The sequence below is a fragment of the Ranitomeya variabilis genome, chromosome 6 (assembly GCF_051348905.1).
Source record: "Ranitomeya variabilis isolate aRanVar5 chromosome 6, aRanVar5.hap1, whole genome shotgun sequence".
NCBI classification, from domain to species: domain Eukaryota; kingdom Metazoa; phylum Chordata; class Amphibia; order Anura; family Dendrobatidae; genus Ranitomeya; species Ranitomeya variabilis.
Genome location: NC_135237.1, coordinates 490,949,902 through 490,966,458, shown reverse-complemented (window position 1 = coordinate 490,966,458; position 16,557 = coordinate 490,949,902).

The window sequence follows — 16,557 nt, the reverse complement described above, 5'->3', positions numbered from 1 at the left end:
AATATCGTCCAGATAAACGATCAAAAATGTATCCAGATACTTCCGGAAAATGTCATGCATAAAGGACTGAAAAACTGAAGGCGCATTAGAGAGCCCAAAAGGCATCACCAAGTACTCAAAATGACCTTCGGGCGTATTGAATGCGGTTTTCCATTCATCTCCTTGCTTAATGCGCACAAGGTTATACGCACCACGAAGATCTATCTTGGTGAACCACTTGGCACCTTTAATCCGGGCAAACAAGTCAGACAACAGCGGCAAAGGATACTGAAATTTGACAGTGATCTTATTTAAGAGCCGATAGTCAATACAAGGCCTCAAAGATCCGTCCTTTTTGGCCACAAAAAAGAATCCCGCACCAAGAGGGGAAGAAGAAGGACGGATATGCCCCTTCTCCAGAGACTCTCTAATATATGAACGCATAGCGGTATGTTCAGGTACCGACAGGTTAAATAATCTTCCCTTAGGAAACTTACTGCCTGGAATCAACTCTATTGCGCAGTCACACTCCCTATGAGGAGGCAGTGCACTGGACCTGGACTCGCTGAAAACATCCTGATAATCAGACAAATACTCCGGAACTTCCGAAGGCGTAGAAGAAGCAATAGACACGGGCAGGGAATCCCCATGATTTCCACGGCATCCCCAACTTGACACTGACATGGCCTTCCAATCCAAGACTGGATTATGGGTCTGCAACCATGGCAACCCCAAAACAACCAAATCATGCATTTTATGCAAAACAAGAAAACGTATAACCTCCCGATGTTCAGGAGTCATACACATGGTAACCTGTGTCCAAAACTGCGGTTTATTTTCTGCCAACGGCGTAGCATCAATACCCCTAAGAGGGATAGGATTTTCTAATGGCTCAAGAACAAAACCACAGCGCTTGGCAAATGACAGATCCATAAGACTCAGGGCAGCACCTGAATCTACAAACGCCATGGCAGGATAAGATGACAGTGAACAAATCAAAGTTACAGATAGAATAAATTTAGGTTGCAAATTACCAACGGTGACAGGACTAACAACCTTAGTTAGACGTTTAGAGCATGCTGAGATAACATGTGTAGAATCACCACAGTAGTAACACAAGCCATTCTGGCGTCTATGAATTTTCCGCTCATTTCTAGTCAGGATTCTATCACATTGCATTAAATCAGGTGTTTGTTCAGACAGCACCATAGGTGAATTTGCGGTTTTTCTATCACATTGCCTTAAATCAGGTGCCTGTTCAGACAACACCATAAGGGAATTTGCGGTTTTGCGCTCCCGCAACCGCCGGTCAATTTGAATAGCCAGGGCCATGGAATCATTTAGACCTGTGGGAATAGGGAAACCCACCATCACATTCTTAATGGCTTCAGAAAGGCCATTTCTAAAATTTGCGGCCAGTGCACACTCGTTCCACTGAGTCAGCACGGACCATTTCCGAAATTTTTGGCAATACACTTCAGCCTCGTCCTGGCCCTGAGACATAGCCAGCAAGGCTTTTTCTGCCTGAATCTCAAGATTGGGTTCCTCATAAAGTAAACCGAGCGCCAGAAAAAACGCATCAATATCCGCCAATGCCGGATCTCCTGGCGCCAGCGAGAAGGCCCAATCCTGAGGGTCGCCCCGTAAAAAAGAAATAACAATTTTCACTTGCTGAGCGGAGTCTCCAGATGAACAGGGTCTCAGGGACAAAAATAATTTACAATTATTCCTGAAATTTCTAAACTTAAATCGGTCTCCGAAAAACAATTCAGGAATCGGTATCTTAGGTTCTGACATAGGATTTCTGGTAACATAATCTTGTATGCCCTGCACACGAGCAGCAAGCTGGTCCACACTTGTAATCAAGGTCTGGACATTCATGTCTACAGCAAGTTTGAGCCACTCAGAGGTTAAGGGGAAAAGAAAAAAAAAATGAGAGAGAGGGAAAAAAAAAACCTCAGAATTTTCTTTCTTATAATCCCGCTTCTGCAATGCATTTAACATTTAATACTGGCCTGGAAAACTGTTATGACCCCAATGGCGAGGGTCTCAGAGAAATAGGTAAGTCTGCGAAGTACAAAAATCCAGCTCATAGGGCAGTGGTAACTGGGTTGACCATATATCTACTCCTAACGCCAACACTAGAAGTAGCCGGGGAACATGCCTACGTTGGTCGCTAGATGTCTCGCGCCAGCCGGAGAACTAACTACCCCTAGAAGAGGAAAACAAAGACCTCTCTTGCCTCCAGAGAAAGGACCCCAAAAGTAGGATACAAGCCCCCCACAAATAATAACGGTGAGGTAAGAGGAAATGACAAACATAGAAATGAACTAGGTTTAGCAAAGAGAGGCCCGCTTACTAATAGCAGAATGTAGTAAGATAACTTATATGGTCAACAAAAACCCTATCAAACATCCACGCTGGAAATTCAAGAACCCCCGAACCGTCTAACGGCCCGGGGGGAGAACACCAGCTCCCTAGAGCTTCCAGCAAGGACAGGATACAGATTAAGTACAAGCTGGACAAAAATGCAAACAAAAACAAATAGCAAAAAGCAAGAAAGCAGACTTAGCTTAATCTAGCAGGAACCAGGATCAGTAGACAAGAGCACAACAGATTAGCTCTGATTACAACGTTGCCAGGCATTGAACTGAAGGTCCAGGGAGCTTATATAGCAACACCCCTGAACTAACGGCCCAGGTGAGCATACAAGGGATGACTGACATACCCAGAGTCAAATCACTAGTAACCACTAGAGGGAGCCAAAAAGCAAATTCACAACAGGGAGCTAAGGGTTCTATTCACTAGGCCACTCCCCACCATAGTGGGTAAACTGGGGGTCAGGCAGGAAGTTAGATGAGAAAGCTGACTGGGTTGGAACCAGGCAACACCTTGTGGCAGAGGGTGTTGCAGGGGAAGATACAGTAGGGTCTCTGTCAGGGGTGGGATCCTGACAGAGGCTTGGCAACTTGAATGAACGTAACGGGACCGTGCCTGCTCAGGATAGCGGCGGTGCCCAAGGAAGGATTAGAAGCGAGATAGATTGTGCTGAGTGAGAAACGAGATCAAAGCAAGAGGAGAAATACCAGTAGGAGTCGTGCTGTAAGACCGAGGCAACATCCTACTGAGGCGCACTACCGGTGGCCGGAACGCCGAGGGAGTATTACAATATTCAGCTTCAAGCAATACTCTAAACAGCGGCAGGACAGTCAGTCTAAGGCGGGCTGTCTCACCTAAATCACCTATGCAATCTTGGGGGGCAACTTGTGGAGAGGGGCGACTCTAGGGTCCCGGAAGAGCTCCGAGCCTACCCGTCATACGGGTGCCGTCCCAACCATAACACCGGGAGGGACGGAGGATTAGCAGGACATCATCTAATCAAGTTGTGAGGGAACTTAAAGGGAACCTGTCACCACGTTTTTGGAAGATGGGATAAAAATAGCGTTAAATAGGGGCAGAGGTGGGCGTTACATTAGTGTGTTTGTTATGCGTTTATTACCCACCTAAGTTGCCGAAATACCTTTGCAAAGTCTCCGTTTTCGCCTGTCAATCAGGCTGGTCTGGTCAAAAGGGCGTTGTCTTCCCCCAGATTTTGCGTAGTTTTCCGTTGGTGGCGTAGTGGTGTGCGCATGCCCAAAGTCCTGAATCCTCTGCCAGGGGATTTAAAAGAGCGCGCTGTTCGTTTTCATTGGTGATCGGTGGGCGCGGCCATCTTCCTTTGGCCGCGCGTGCGCAGAAGCGGCGCTCTGCTGGCCGCGGCTTCAGGAAAATGGCCGCGGGATGCCGCGCGTGCGCAGATGGATATCGCGGCGGCCATTTTCCTGAAGCCGCGGCCAGCAGAGCGCCGCTTCTGCGCACGCGCGGCCAAAGGAAGATGGCCGCGCCCACCGATCACCAATGAAAACGAACAGCGCGCTCTTTTAAATCCCCTGGCAGAGGATTCGGGACCTTGGGCATGCGCACACCACTACGCCACCAACGGAAAACTACGCAAAATCTGGGGGAAGACAACGCCCTTTTGACCAGACCAGCCTGATTGACAGACGAAAACGGAGACTTTGCAAAGGTATTTCGGCAACTTAGGTGGGTAATAAACGCATAACAAACACACTAATGTAATGCCCACCTCTGCCCCTATTTAACGCTATTTTTATCCCATCTTCCAAAAACGTGGTGACAGGTTCCCTTTAAGAAACGGACACAACAGTTGTGGGGACTTTCCGTAAGCACAGCAGGGAAGGACCGCAACACCTAGCGCTAGAAGGAAGGCACAGATTTCCACCTGCTAAGAGAACTCTGGAGGTGCCATTGGGCCGGCCGGACTTGCGCAGCCTGGTTATCCGGATTACGGACTGAGGACTCAGAGATCTTCAGTAAAGAGGTAAAGAGACTGCAAACCTGGTGTCCTCGTTATTTACTGCACTGCACCACTAACATCATCTATCCACATCTCTACACTGTGCGCCCCTCGGCAGGGTCACGGACCGGGGCCTAGCCACCGTGACAACCCCAGAGCAGAGACTCGGAGGCCCGGTACCGGGTACCCCTCGGCCCTGCGGCAGTGGGGGTGCTGCACATACACCACACTTCACACTCCAGACCACCAGGGGGAGCCATGCTCCTATCTATTAGGGCACTCCTCACAGAAGGGTAAAACTGGTGGGCTGGATAGGAAGTTAGGGAGAAGCTGGCTGGGCTTTGCCCAGGCAACACCTGTCAGGCAGACAGGGGGAAAGGAGGAACATCTGAGCTGCAGACAGAGGGCCCCTGGCAGGGGTGGAATCCTGTCAGAGGTCTAGCTAGAAGAGAAAGACATGGAGCTGCGCCTGCCCCACGTGCGGCAGCATCCTAAGAATGGCCATGAAGAGAAGTGTATTGTAGAGAGTGAGAAACGAAGTCACAGCACAAGGAGAAAACACCGGGAGGAGTTCTGCCCTGAAATAGGCTGCCTCCTTCTTGAGGCGCGTAGCCGGTGGCCATAACATCGAGGGACTAATTGTCTCTACGCTTTACTTCAGAGACCGGCAGGACAGTCAATTCCAAGTTGGCTGCCCGACCTAAACACCTAAGAAGACACAGTGGCAACTTGTGGGGGTCGGGGCGTCTCTATGGTCCCTATAAACAAGCCTCAGGCCATCAGTCATACAGGTTTGTCCTATCCATACCATCTGGGGGACAGAGAGGAAGAAATAACATCTAGAACATCTACAAGAGTTGTGAGGACCTTACCGGGAAGCTCAGCAGGGAGGTACTACAACACACAGGCGCTAGTGGAAGGCTGCTGATTTCCATCTAGATAGGGGGACTCTGGATTTGCCTTCAGACCGGCTGGACTCTGCCTACCCTGTGATCTGTACCCTGGACTGTGGATGCTGATGCAGCGCCCCAGAGTCCTGGTCGTTGCAGTACTGATGCTCCGCCGCTAAGGGGGGCTATGGTACGTCTGATGGCACTGATGGAATTCACCTGACCAGGTATCACAGACACCAATACACTTCACAGTCTGGCCTCCAGGGGGAGCTAAGGGTACTATGTATTAGGCCACTCCTCACAATCTGGTAAAACTGGGGGTTAGGCAGGAAGTTAGAGAGAAGCTGACTGGGAATCGAACAGGCAACACCCTGTGGCAGAGGGTGTTGCGGGGAGAGACTCAGGGGGGTCCCTGTCAGGAGTGGGATCCTGACAGAGGCCTAGCGAACAGAGAGAACATTACGGGACCGCGCCTGCACTAGATAGCGGCGGTGCCCTAAGAAAGGACGAGAAGTGAGGTATATTGTGCTGAGTGAGAAACGAGATCAACGCAACAAGGAGAAATACCAGTAGGAGTCGTGCTGTGAGACGAGGCAACATCCTACTGAGGCGCGTAGCCGGTGGCCGGAACGCCAAGGAAGTACTAGGCTCCAAGCAATACTTCAAACCTATGGCAGGACAGTCAGCTATAGGCGGGCTGTCTCACACAAATCACCTACGAAGACATAGGGGGCAACAACAGGAGAAGGGCGACACTAGGGTCCAGGAAGAGCTCCAAGCCTACCCGTCATACGGGTGCGTCCTAGCCATATCATCTGGGGGACGAAGAAGAACATCAGAATCGAGTTGTGAGGGAACACGAGAAACAGACACAACAGTTGTGGGGACTATCCCGTAAGCACAGCAGGGGAGGACTGCAACACACAAGCGCTAGAAGGTAGGCACAGATTTCCACCTGCAAAGGGAACTCTGTAGGTGCCATCGGACCGGCCGGACTTGCGCAGCCTGGTTAACCGTATTCCGGACTGAGGATCCTGAAGCCTTCAGTAAAGAGGTAAAGAGACTGCAACCTGGTGTCCTCGTTATTTACTGTGACCAGCACTGCACCGCACTACCACCACCATCCACACCTTTCATTGGGCGCCCCTCAGCAGGGTCACGGACCGGGTCTAGCCACCGTGACAACCCCAGAGCAGAGACTCAGAGGCCCGGTACCGGGTACCCCTCGGCCCTGCGGCAGTGGGGGCGCTGCAAACTTGGCGTCACGAACAGGATCTACTTAAGCCTGAAGAATCGGGTCATGTGTGCCTTGGAACTGTGATTTATTGTGCTTGGACTGTGACTTATTGCAAAGACTGTGCAGTGCCACTTGCCGCCAAAAACCGCCGTCATTACAGCGCTGAGGAGAGCGCAGGAGAAGAAGAGGGGCGTGGAGTAGGCGTGGACCAGCTGAAGAGCGCGAAAGACAATGGCCGCCCAGTCTAAATATTTCTGCACCGTGAGGACGTGTCCGTCAGCAGCCGAGATCCGCCTCCTGATTCTCAATGGTGGGCGGAGACAGAGAAAACGAAACCACCCACGAAGGAGAGAGCGGGAAAAAGACCAGGAAGCGACCCATGCGGGTCGAAGACTCCCCCAGCCACCCGGATGAGCCCAGCGGCCAGCTCTCCGCGATTGGGGCCGGCCTCCTGCAAATGGAGATGGAGGGTCTGATCGAACAACTCCTCCAGCTGCGGACGGAGGCGCCAGCGGAGGACCGTCTAACGTCGGACCTGGCGTTGTTGCCGGAACCCCAGCCGACGCTCCCATTGACCATACCGCCAGCGGAGCCGACCGAGGAGGAGGGGCACGCACCGATTGGTGAGTCTGCTGACCCTGTCCCGCTGGCTGAGGGTCTGTTGATAGGCCCCGTCGCGGCACCCCCTCTCCCTGGGACCCATAGACTCCAGCGCTTGTTACCGTGGGAGGAGACAACGGGTATGGAGCACCTCTTGAAAGCCCCGATTCCACCAATTGCCTCGCTGAGTGAGGTCCATGCGGAGCGTACAGTGTGCCGCTTGGTGAACCTAGGACCCAACCTCATGGGGTTCCCCGGGGTGAAGACACAGGAAGGGGAGATGGTGAAGGCCCTGAGCTGGGAGGAATACCAGGTCCAGCTGGAACAGCAGTGGGAGAAGGAAAGGGCGTACCAGGCCGGGCTAGAGGCCTACCACCAAAAGGACTTGGCGGTCAAGGACCGGGCCCGCAAGGACCCCATCGCTCACCAGGCCCCGTGCAGGCAGGGCACCGTTGTCACCTTCAAGCTCCGCAGAGGCTGGGGCTTTATAAAAGAGCCGGGCCTGTACGCCGAAGTCTTTGTCAACCGGCGGGATGTGGAGTCTCATCTCAGAGAGGGCCACCCAGACCGGGATCTCTACCCGGGGGACGAAGTTATTTATACCAGGCACTTTGGGGAAAAGGGGTGGTTCGCCCTGAATGTCCATAAGAAGCAAAACCTCGTGACACCCCCGACTAAGGTGCCAGTGAAGCTGACCCCCGTGGCAGAGGTGCCCCCTTGTGATCAGCCCATGATCATCACCAAAACCACCGAGGTCACCCCGACGTACACCATTATCAAAACCACGACCTGCAACATTGTCACCTCAACCACTGTCGTGGCCAAAGGGGCGTCTTCTCAGGTGGTACGTGCATCAGCTGCTCCAGAACGGAAGACGGTGGGCACGCAGACCCCCAGATGGGACAGCGCTCCCCCTTACGCAGTACCAGGCGGCGGGCAATATCCAAAGGGGTTGCCTCCGCCGGTGCTGCCTCCTGAGTGGTTCAAGTAAATGTTCAAATCTTCCGAACATGTAAATAGTTAACTGTTTGTCCTCTTGCTGCTACAACCCGATCAGGGTAACTCTTAAATGGATCCCTTTGTTTACCCGGGATCCCTTCTTCTGCTTTTTGTTTTGTTCCTGTTTTATTATTGTTGAAAGAACTGCTGGATCATGAACACTGCATGACTACAAACTCCTTGTAAATAGTTTGCACCTTCTTAAAGGTGACCTCTACTGGTTTTATAAAAGAAAGGACTCTTTGCGAAGAAACTGTTCCTGGAAGCAGTACCGGAGTCCTTGCTGCGTACGGACTTGCAGCTTGAGAAGTTGCACTACCTCATAGAGACTTGGTTCCTTCTTAAAGGGAATGTTCACCCATAGCACTTAACGTATAATGATGCCTTAAAAGAAATAGTGATAATGCTTACATGTAAAGTTATATGTAGTCAGACAGTTGATAGTAAGAAATGTTTAATGATGTGTCAGAGAATGAGGACAGGAAGTGGACCCGTACGGGGTTAGTCGGTGAGTCCTCCTAGGAGCCATACAGAGATGGCTCGGTGATCCTGAACTGAGAGATGGATGATACGTTCTATACTGTGTATAGTAGCAGAAAGGCAGTAGGCCCGGGCTGAAAGGGGCGGTCCTGCAACAGAACGAGAGGCAGTAGGCCTGGGGCAGATAGACAGGCGGTCCTGCAGATGTAAAGGTGGAAAATGAAGAAAAAGTTGATTAGCCTTATAACGTTTTATAAGAAGGTCTTTAGTGGATTCAGCGTGTACGTCCTTAAAGGCAACGTTAAATTATTGTTCAAAATTTTGCACTTAGTAGAATACCCGGTTGGGTAAGAAAAGTTATTTATAATATGCTATTTAAAGTATTTAACCAAGTTTGTAACGTTCAAGTGTCCTCACCTCCCATAAAGGGAAGCTCTGTTCAAAATTTACTTATTGTTACTGCATTTTCAAAATTGTATGTCTTTTTGCTGACATGTATTGTTGTTTTCTTCCCAGTCCAGGAGTACTGAATTTAACCGGGGGGGAGTGCAGCGCCCCAGAGTCCTGGTCGTTGCAGTACTGATGCTCCGCCGCTAAGGGGGGCTATGGTACGTCTGATGGCACTGAAGGAATTCACCTGACCAGGTATCACAGACACCAATACACTTCACAGTCTGGCCTCCTGGGGGAGCTAAGGGTACTATGTATTAGGCCACTCCTCACAATCTGGTAAAACTGGGGGTTAGGCAGGAAGTTAGAGAGAAGCTGACTGGGAATCGAACAGGCAACACCCTGTGGCAGAGGGTGTTGCGGGGAGAGACTCAGGGGGGTCCCTGTCAGGGGTGGGATCCTGACAGAGGCCTAGCGAACAGAGAGAACGTTACGGGACCGCCCCTGCACTAGATAGCGGCGGTGCCCTAAGAAAGGACGAGAAGCGAGGTATATTGTGCTGAGTGAGAAACGAGATCAACGCAACAAGGAGAAATACCAGTAGGAGTCGTGCTGTGAGACGAGGCAACATCCTACTGAGGCGCGTAGCCGGTGGCCGGAACGCCGAGGAAGTGCTAGGCTCCAAGCAATACTTCAAACCTACGGCAGGACAGTCAGCTATAGGCGGGCTGTCTCACTCAAATCACCTACGAAGACATAGGGGGCAACAACAGGAGAAGGGCGACACTAGGGTCCAGGAAGAGCTCCGAGCCTACCCGTCATACGGGTGCGTCCTAGCCATATCATCTGGGGGACGAAGAAGAAAATCAGAATCGAGTTGTGAGGGAACACGCGAAACAGACACAACAGTTGTGGGGACTATCCCGTAAGCACAGCAGGGGAGGACCGCAACACACAAGCGCTAGAAGGTAGGCACAGATTTCCACCTGCAAAGGGAACTCTGTAGGTGCCATCGGACCGGCCGGACTTGCGCAGCCTGGTTAACCGTATTCCGGACTGAGGATCCTGAAGCCTTCAGTAAAGAGGTAAAGAGACTGCAGCCTGGTGTCCTCGTTATTTACTGTGACCAGCACTGCACCGCACTACCACCACCATCCACACCTTTCATTGGGCGCCCCTCAGCAGGGTCACGGACCGGGTCTAGCCACCGTGACAACCCCAGAGCAGACACTCAGAGGCCCGGTACCGGGTACCCCTCGGCCCTGCGGCAGTGGGGGCGCTGCACTGAAGCCTCCAGTAAAAGGTAAAGAGACTGCCACCTTGTGTCCTCGTTATTCTCTGCGCCTTACATCGTCCGCCATCACCATCTACACTTCTGGGAAGCCCTGGGGACATACTTCACCTGTGGGAAGGTATACCATCTAGCTGAAATCACATCACCCCAGCGGACCCCTAAGCAGCGTCGGTCATCCTGACCGAATACCACAGGTGGCGTCACGAACCTTATACTAACTTTCTCCTTCATTGGACGCCCCTCTAAGGGCCACGGACCGGGTCAGGCCACCGTGACATCCCCCGAACCGAAGGACCCGGTACCGAGTACCCCATTGCCCTTAACGTGGGGGCGATCCACATGTAACTAACACAGAACAGTAGAACTGAACTTTGCTTCCTTACAAAACAGGCATCCCTAACCTATGGCTTGGGAGCCACATGTGGCTCGCGGCTATATGCCAACTTGGTGCATTAGCACAAGGTCTAGCAAACAGTTATGAAGCGAAGGTCTACAGATGGTAGCATTTGTGAGTTGCCCTGTATAGAAATGAAAATCTGGATGCACATATACTGGTGAGGGGAGAGGGATGCGGTAAGCTGGAGATAGTATGATACTGTTAGTTAGAGGGGTTTTGAAGCTGAATACAATAGTATGGTGGGAGTGCTTCATGCGAGAATTCCGAACGGGGGTACAGTGGGAACCCTTTGATGTCAGTATACTGCCTATAAGACAGGGTGGCACTGGGGTTTTCTGTGGGGAAACTTTGGCTTTCATTATACTGGTAAGTGGGTTTCTGGGTGACACTGCAGTGGGGGACGCACATTCAGTTGAAACACAGAGGATCCTGGGCCCACCGTAGATTCGTCCGTTGTCCCGGCGCTCCAGTCCAACCCTGTTGGTGGTTTAAATGTTATGGCTGATTTGTATACATCTTTGATTTCTGAATGACAGTGATACATTTCCATAAAGTGTAGATTTTTGCATTGGTTCCAAATTCCACGGTTTTGTTAGCAGCAAAATAAAGCTCCAGTCTGTGCTATGAATGCTAGAGGTAACCTTGTTACAGTGACATATTGCAGAGTTATAGCTGCAGCCGCTGTTTATGTGGCTCGTGAATGTTTAATAACAGTATAAAAGTAAAATACAATGGTTTACATGGTGTAAGTAATTGAATCCTGTAACAAAACAAATGCATTAGGAAAATTAGGAAGTTACTGGCACAAAGTAATTTCGGGGAATAGGAGAACAATGAATCTACTGCTTTTCTATAACTACTGATCATTCTATTGCCACCTTTTAGCGGATAGAGACAAAGTCTCCTATAAGAATGCAGTGATCATGCTTCAACCGCAGTAACCCTTTGCCACTGCAGTTTTTCACTGTTTCCATGCATCGTCACTTAATCTTGCAAGAAGATAACTGTCTCAACTGCAAGTCCACGTGGCTGATCATAATGGACCTGTGGTTTTATGGTTTTTGCAGGTGAAACAGCTAATGCATTGCAAGATAAAAGAAGACGTGGCTTTCTCCAAAAAATTAAGTTAGATACCTTGTAAAAATCTCTGAGCTCCCCTGATTCTGCTGCTGTTTTCACTTTTACACTGTGTCGCTCCATTGCAGAGATATTCACATTTCTTTCTCTTGAATCGCACTATGTGAAATCTTTCTTTGCAGTCCAACTTGGCAATTCTTCAGAGTGTTCTTTGGGGGGGGGGGGGATTCTTCTGTCACACATGCTAACAAACAGCAGCTGATCTAACATTCTGTTTGTCTAAGACGTTGCTGAGCTTTGATTGACAGCATCTGGAATGGAAGGCTGAACTCACACACTACAGAGAAGACTCTGAAGAAATGCCCAGTTGGACTGCAAAGCAGAGACTTCACATACTGTGCTGAAGAAGAAACAAATGTGAATATCTCTGCATTGAAGTGACTTAGAGCAAAACCGAAAAGAGTGTCAGAATCAAGGGAGCTTAGGGTTTTGCACAGGGGTTTTAACTACATTTTTTAGCGCAAGTGACAGGTCCTTTTAACTGATTGTGCAGGGAATCCGTGGAAAAAATCACAGCAGCAAAGGGAAACCATTGATATCAAGCAGTTTTCTTTGACATCTGTAATAATGCTTAGTGTCCTCCAAAGCAGCATTTGATGTGTTTCCTGGATTCATCAATTACAGAGGGCTTTTCAGCTGAAGGATTCCCTCTTTTCTGAACTGTATGTACTTTCAGATAGCCAAGGTCCCTTTGACATCCTCAACAGATCTGCTCTCCCATATCTTGGAGGGTGGTCCGGAGTTCCCTATCGGCTTCTTTTATGACTTGCTTTTTGTGACATTTTTTCTGACTTGTAAAAATGTCATGATTTTAAGAAAGGTTTTATTGGGGGCATTTTCTTTTATACATGGGCGTTTTTTCTTCTGTTTTTATTCCTTTAGGGAGGCCTGTGTGCTTGAAAAAATGCCATACTTACAGCATGCCGAGTTTCAAGAAAAACAAACAAAAAATGCATATAGTGTCTGAAAAATGAGAAAGTGTGAAAAAACACCACAAAAAAAGGCAATGGTGGAAATGGATATATTTTCCTATTGATTCCTCATCAACAACTGACCACATCGGTTTTTGTACTGTGAGCATCCTTAATGGGGTTCACTGGGAATGGAAAAAAGTAAAGAGTGAAAGAAAATGTAATTATAAATAAATTCCTAAATACCTTTAATTAGAAAATTACACTCATTTTGTCTAGGGATGTAATCAATACAGCGGTGCTGAAGAGGCTGCTCACACTGCTGCTTACCATTTCTATCTGATCTAATACTGTTCATACAAGGGATGCTGAGGTAAGAAGAGGCTGCTCACATTGCTATCCACTGTATCTATCTGATCTAATACTGAGGGGAGCTGAGAAAAGAAGAGAATGCTAAGGGTACCGTCACACAGTGCCATTTTCATCGCTACGACGGCACGATTCGTGACGTTCTAGCGATATCGTTACGATATCGTTGTGTCTGACACGCTACTGCGATCCGGATCCCCGCTGAGAATCGTACGTCGTAGCAGATCGTTTGAAACTTTCTTTCGTCGTCTAGTGTCCCGCTGTGGCGGCATGATTGCATCGTGTGACACAGGTTGTATACGATGTGCGCACAGTAACCAATGGCTTCTACATCGCAAATACGTCATGAAATTATCGCTCCAGCGCCGTGTATTGCAACGTGTGACCGCAGTATACGACGCTGGAGCGATAATCATACGATGCTGCAACGTCACGAATCGTGCCGTCGTAGCGATGAAAATGGCACTGTGTGACGGTACCCTTACACTGCTGTCTATCTTATCTATCTGATCGAATACTTGTGATAGCAAGGGGGCTGAGGTGAAAAGAATCTGCTCACACTGCTGTCCACCCTGTCTATCTGATCTACTACTACAGATATCAAGGATGCTGAGATAAAAAGAGACCGCTCAAACTTCTGTGAATCCTGACTATCTGATCTAATACTGGATATACCAGGGGTACTCAGGTAAGAAGAGGCTGCTCACACTGCTGTCCACCCTGTCTATCTGATTTACTACTGGAGATATTGGAGGTGCTGAGATAAGAAGAGAATGCCTACACTGCTGTCCACCCTATTTAATCTAATACTGGAGATATTAGGGGTGCTGAGATAAGAAGAGGCTGCTCACACTGATGTCCACTCTATCTGATCTAATGATGGATATGACAGGGGTGCTGAGGAAAGAAGAGTCTGCTCACACTGCTGTCCTCATTGTCTATTCTGTCTAGTACCAGAGCTATCAGGGGTACTGTAGTAGAAGGGGCTGCTCACACTGCTATTCACCATATATGATGTAATACTCGAGATGCTAGGGGTGTTGTGGTAAAAAAGAAGAGGCTGCTCACACTTCTGTACATCCTATCTGATTAAATACTTTGGTTATTAGGGGTTGTGAGGTAAGAAGAGGCAGCTCACACTGATGTCCTCCATGTCTTCTTGAATGCTGAGCGCTACTGTGACCTGGAAATAATTTATACCCTGTACTGTTGAGCTATCTACAGGTGACAACAGTGAAACTTCCTACTGCACCAGTTCTAGGGTACTACTATCATTCTAGGACAGGTTTCTTCTTTCAAAGTAACAAGAGGCTAGCCTTTAATGTACTATAGTGAATAGCTCTCTAGACACAATACGTTTGATTTAGTAATTCATTTATAGTGAAGTTTTCGGTGAGGTGGAGCTGTGGCTGCATAGGAGCATGACGCCACAGCTCGTCTAATTTATGGCATTCTGCAGTATTCCTTACACAAATCTTATACCAATCCCTGACGAGGATGAGATTTGTGGTGAGGTGCACCCCACTTCACCACACTATGTTTTTAGAATGAATAGGGAGCGTCTGACCATATCACCCCTTAACCAGCATGAAAAGCGATGGTCTTGAAGAATAGGGTCTCTAATTTTAAGCTGCTGTGTTTTGCTGTGTTTTTACATCCACGTTTTTTCTGTTCTGACTCATTTTAGGAGTCAAATTTGGCGAGTTTTTTTTTTTAAATGCAGATACCACTCGCCTGCATTCAAACAGGCAACACTCGCTTTTAAATCTGCTCTCACCTCTGCTAAACAGGCCTACTTCACAGCCCTCATATCTTCCCTATCCTACAACCCCAAACAGTTATTCAAAACCTTTAACTCCCTCCTCCGCCCCCCACTGCCCCCTCCAACCTCCCTCATCTCTGCTGAGGACTAATTGCCACACACTTTAAAAATAAGATCGACCAGACAAGGCAAGTCTTCATTGTTCAACCACCACAACCCCTTTGTATACCAGAGCAATGCCCAAACCCCATAACCTCCCTATCCAACATCACTGAAGTGGGGCTTAATTGTCTCCTCTCCAAATCGCACCTCACCACCTGTGCGCTCGACCCCATCCCATCCCACCTCCCCCCCAACCTCACCACCACACTTGTCCCATCCCTAACCCACCTCTTCAACCTATCACTAACTTCTGGCACCTTCCCTTCTGCTTTCAAGCATGCCACAATCACGCCTATCTGTAAAAAGCCAACCCTCGATCCAACTGCTATGTCCAGCTATCGCCCAATATCGCTGCTCCCATTCGCTTCCAAACTCCTGGAGCAGCACGTTCATGCTGAACTTTCCCCCACCTCTCATCTAACTTGCTCTGTGACAATCTACAATCTGGTTTCCGCCCCCATCACTCAACTGAGACAGCTCTGACCAAAATCACTAACGACCTACTTACCGCCAGAGCTAACGGACAATACTCTGTACTCCTCCTTCTAGACCTGTCCTCTGCTATCGACACAGTTGACCACTGCCTCCTACTACAGATCCTCTCCTCCTTTGGCATCAAAGACCTCCCCCTATATTGGATCTCCTCGTCCCTTTCCAATCGCACATTCAGCATCTCCCACTCCCACACTACCTCCTCATCCCACCCTCTCTCTGTTGGAGTCCCCCAAGGCTCTGTTCTTGGACCTCTACTCTTCTCAATCTAAACACTTGGCCTGGGACAACTCATAAAGTCCCATGGATTCCAGTACCATCTCTATGCTGATGACACTCAGATCTACCTCTCTGGCCCAGACGTCACCGCTTTGCTGTCCAGAATCTCAGAGTGCCTATCAGCCATATCCTCCTTCTTCTCTCGCTTCCTCAAACTCAATGTGGACAAATCTGAACTCATCATCTTTCCTCCATCCCATAGATCTTCCTTACCTGACCTATCTATCGCAATCAATGACATCATGCTTTCCCCCGTACCGGAAGTCTGCTGCCTCGGAGTAACCTTTGACTCTGCCCTGTCCTTCAAACCGCACATCCAAGCTCTTACCGCCTCCTGTCGCCTCCAGCTCAAAAATATATCCAGAATCCATCCTTTCCTCAACCGTCAATCTACTAAAATGCTTGTGCATGCCCTCATCATCTCCCGCCTTGACTACTGCAACATCCTTTTCTGCGGCCTCCCTGCTAACACCCTTGCACCTCTCCAGTCCATCCTTAACTCTGCTGCCCGACTAATTCATCTCTCTCCTTGCTACTCCTCCGCTTCCCCCCTCTGCACATCTCTTCACTGGCTCCCATTCCCTCAGCGTATCCAGTTCAAATTACTAATACTGACCTCCAAAGCCATCCATAACCTGTCTCCTCCATATATCTCTGAACTAATCTCCCGATATCTTCCCTCACGTAATTTCCGGTCCTCCCAAGACCTCCTTCTCTCCTCCACACTTATTCGCTCCTCATCCAATCGCCTCCAAGACTTCTCCCGAATATCCCCCATCCTCTGGAATTCTCTGCCCCAACACATCCGACTATCAACCA